Here is a 4,646-nt window from a genome sequence, read left to right on the forward strand (position 1 = left end):
AAAAAAAAAAAAAAAAAAGTTCCTTGATTAAGCAGTAAAAATTATTCATTGTATTAAATCTTAACCCTTGAGTACATGGCTTTTTTATTATTCTTTCTGATGAAACTGGAAATATAGCATAAAGCCCTTCTACTACTTATCAAAGAACAATGTTTGTCTAGAGGAAAAGCTCTGGTGTTTGAGTGGGAACTGAACAATTCATTTTTATCAGAGGACACCATTTGTAGTAGAAAGAATGACTGACAAAAACTATGGTTAATTAAGCCTAGATATTTGGTGGACATTTTCTTGAAAATGAACAAAGTATGCCAGTTACTTCAAGGAAAACAAGACAGTAGTTGCTACCCTTGATACAACTCAAGTTCTCAAGCAATAATTAGACTTTTAGAAAACTTTTATTGCCTCTGTGTGGTTGGCAGCTTTCCAAAAGTAAAAGAATTTTGTGATGATATTGGTGGTGATATTAATAACATGATTTTTCAAGTATCATATAATGAAATTTGTCAACATTTTGAAAATATGCATAGCTCAGTGAATCAGTATTTTCCAGACAGGTAACGTACAATGCTACAAAATCATGCATACATAAAAATCCATTTAAAGTGTAAGGCCAAGGGATTTTAATGTGCTTATGTATAAAAAATTTATTGATATACTTTCAGATGCTACATTGCAACTAACGTTTAAAAAACTATCATTTATTGAATCTTGGTATAGTATCAAAAAAGAATAGAATAGTCACAATTATCTGAAAACATTATTAAAATCCTTTTCCTCATTCCAAATACGAATATAAGTAAGGTGAGATTTTATTCATATGCTTCAGCCAAAACAACATGTAATAACAGACTGAATGCAGAAAAAATACAAGAATCCACCTGTCATTAGCAAAGTTGCAGAATTCAAGATGGGGCATCAAGAACACTATCAAGAGAGTGAAAAAAAAATGCTACAGAATGGGAAAAAATATTTGTAAATCATATATCTGGTCTAGTATCCAGAAATATAAAGAACACTTACAACTCAACAATGAAAAGACAAATGACTCCATTGAAAAATGGGCCAAAGACTTGAACAGACATTTCTCCAAAGAAGAGATACAAATATCCAACAAGTATTTGAAAAGATGCTCAACATCATTAGTTATTAGGGAAATGCAAATCAAAACCTGAATTAGATACCACTTCATACCTAGTAGGATGGTTACAATAAAAAAGACAGATGATAACAAATGTTGGTGAGGATGTGAGAAATTGGAAGACTCATACATTGCAAGTGGGAATGTAAAATGATACAGCTGCTGTGAAAAACAGTTTGGCAATTCTTCAAAAACTAAAAAATAAAATCACCATATGACCTAGCATTCTACTCCTAGGTATATACCCAAGAGAATTGAAAACAGGTGTTCAAACAAAAAACTTGTACATGAATATTCATTGCAGCACTACTCAAATAGCCAAAAGGTAGGAACAACTCAGATGCCCATCAACAGATGAATGGATAAACAAAATGTGGTATACATATACAATTTGAATATTATTCAGCCATAAAAAGGAAAGAAGTACTGCTATATTATACACCATGGATGAACCTTGAAAAGATTGTGCTAAGTGAAAGAAGCCAGACATAAAAGATCACATATTGTATGATTCCATTTATATGTAATATTCATAATAGGCAAATCCATGAGACAGAAAGCAGATTAGTTGTTGCCATGCAGAATGGGGAGGGAGGAACAGGAAGTAGCTGCTTAATGGTTACAGGTTTTCTTATGGGGATGCTGGAAATGTTCTGTAACTAGATAGTGATCATGGTTGCACAATATTGTGAATGTACTAAATGACACTGAATTGTACACTTTAAAATGGTTAAAATGGTAAATTTTATGTTATATACATTTTACCACAATTTTAAAGAAAAGAATCCACCTATCTTCTATTATGCCAGACATTAAAGAGATTTGTAAAATGATAAATGATGTCACTGATCTCACTAAATATTTTTGTTTTGGAAAATATGTTTCCATAGAAATATATTAACATGAAGTGGGTTCTTTACTTGAATTAATTAATAAATATATGTTTTAAATTGTTCTTAGTTTTAATTTTAATATGGTAAATAGTGATAACTATTGCTCACATAATCAAAAGCTTAGGTTCTCAATTTTTAAGAGACTAAAAGAGTCCTGACTAAAAAGTTTGAAAACCACTAAGCTATACTATAAAATATAGCCTCAAAGTTATCTAAGCCAAGTTATTGTGTAGGTTTTAAGGTTCAAAAGACTTTCTAATGTAAGTCAATGGTGTATCTAAATGTGGTAGATTAAAAAGTAGAACGAGAAAAAATATTCCTCTGATCATATTAGCTACTGAAATGTAAATTAGAAGGTTAGAAACTGTATTATTAGTGGGAAGCATTGTCTGAAAGGAGGAGTGGAGAAGCTGGAGAATGGTAAGGCAGGGGATTAAAGGAAGCAGAGTGGGTTCCATCTCTACAGCTGGACAGAAGGTGGCCACAGAGAGAATAGTTACAGGCACCCATCAGGACAAAGGGAGAAAGGTTTAGGAGCACAGGCAGTGTCAGCCACTAAAGTCATGGGGTTGGGGTTTGGTGGCTGGGAATGGTGAATGATGGGTGAAGAGGGTGTTGGCCTAAGAAATCCATGATTCAGTACATTAATTCAATTTGACATATGTATAATAATTTTAAATGTGATATACTGTAATATTTTTAAATGTGATTCTTTTCTATTGTCTAGGTATCTATGCTAATAATATATAGTTTATGCTTACTGAATATTTATTATGTGTCAAGTATTATTCTAAGAGATTTATTATGTGTATGGCATGATTCTTGTTATCTTTAATGCAATATTTTGAGGGACAATTTGAGAATAAGTTACACTTCTCCCTTACATATTTCAGCAGATGTCTCCTAAGAACAAGGATATTTTACATAACCACGACATAATTATCACTCAAGAAATATAATGTTGATGTAATATTACTCTCTAATATTCAGTTTATATTTAAATTTCCAAGATTGCCCTGATTATGTCCTTTATCTGGTATTCTTTTTTTTTTCTTTTATTTCTTTTTTCTTTTTCTTCTGTTTTACATTTACTTTTCCTTCATGGTTTTCTTTTTGTGTTTACTTATTTATTTTAAAATGAGGTCCAGGATTTAATCAAGGATCATGGACTGCATTTAATCATCATACTTCTTTAGTTACTTTTAATCCAGTGTTAATCCCCGGCTCACCTTCCCCCATCTCAATTTTTTGGTCTGACATGACCTTAGTATTTTCAACAAATCTAGGCTGGAGTGTTTTGTAGATTGTAGCTCAATTTGGATTTGCTCGATTGTTTCCTCATGATCAGATTCATGTTAAATGGTTTTTCTCAAGAATCCTATTGGTGATGTTGCATATTTCTCAGCGCATCATATCAGAAGGAACAGTTGCCTCATTATTGGTGACTAGGCACTCTTGTAAGTACTTTATGCATTTACTTTTTAAAACAACCTTATGCTGTAGCTATTGCTTTTGTTTCTTATAGAATTCAGTACTTTATACATAAAGACAATGAGAGATTAAATACCTTGTCTAAGGTCACAGAGCAGCATTCTGAATTCAGATAGTTGTTCCAGAATCTGCAAGATTAGCCAATAACTACATTGTGAAGAAATTGATAACTGATTCTGTGATTCTTAGCTCATCACCTACCTCCAGAGCATATAAGAGAGGCCAGGATATTGATCTTGAAGCCTGTAGTAAGAATTCCTTGAGAGAGAACTGTCACTGTGCTGTGCGTTCCACCTCCACCACCCCCAGGCGAAAGTGGTAGAGTGTCAGAGGATCACTTGGAGAATTTAATGTGGAGTTTGAGGTACCTGACTCATCCTGAAAAGGTCAAAGGATGAGTTTGACCCTGCCCTACAGGCAGAATAATGGCAGGAGAGTGCAGCGTTCTGAGGGCCAGCTGTGGACAGAAAAAATGGGTCTACATTTCTAAAGGCACCCCAACCACAAGACATTTCAGGAGGGATGAATGCACCCCTGTGGAGAGCACCTGTGACGGACTGCCAGAAGGGAAGGCCTGGGAGGGTAACTGCAAGTGGCCTGCCCAGGAAGACTTCACCATGTCAGATATTCCCACAGATAATGTCGCCAAAGAATCCATTTGGGAAAGAACATTTCTTTACCTCTCTTAGCTTTTTTTATGCTTTCCAACCCTGAAGGAGTGAAAACAGACATAGCAAAAAGGGAGAAGTCTGAGAGTTGGGAGGTATCAAGAAAACGAATAACCATGCCCTCTTTCCCCACTATAGGTGGCTTCATAACCCGGGTCAGGTTCGAGCAGGCAAAGATCTAATGCTCAGTGTTAAACTTTCCCTTGTATAATTTGAGAAATGAGACTACTTGTTAATCAAAAGTGAATGTAAAACATAGAATCTACTCAAGGTTCGATCCTGGGACAGAAAAGAATGATTAACAGTGAAGGTTTTATGAGTCAATGGTGAGAAGGAATAGAATTGAGTTAATGCAATAAATTGGCTATTTAGCTGTTGATCACTTTTCCAGTATTCCCTCCTCAGGTTAGTCTGATACAGAACTCTGCAAAAGAACTATTTGCTCTGTAACTGCCA

This window comes from Propithecus coquereli, unplaced genomic scaffold (assembly GCF_000956105.1).
Source record: "Propithecus coquereli isolate 6110/MARCELLA unplaced genomic scaffold, Pcoq_1.0 Scaffold22, whole genome shotgun sequence".
Taxonomy (NCBI): Eukaryota; Metazoa; Chordata; class Mammalia; order Primates; family Indriidae; genus Propithecus; species Propithecus coquereli.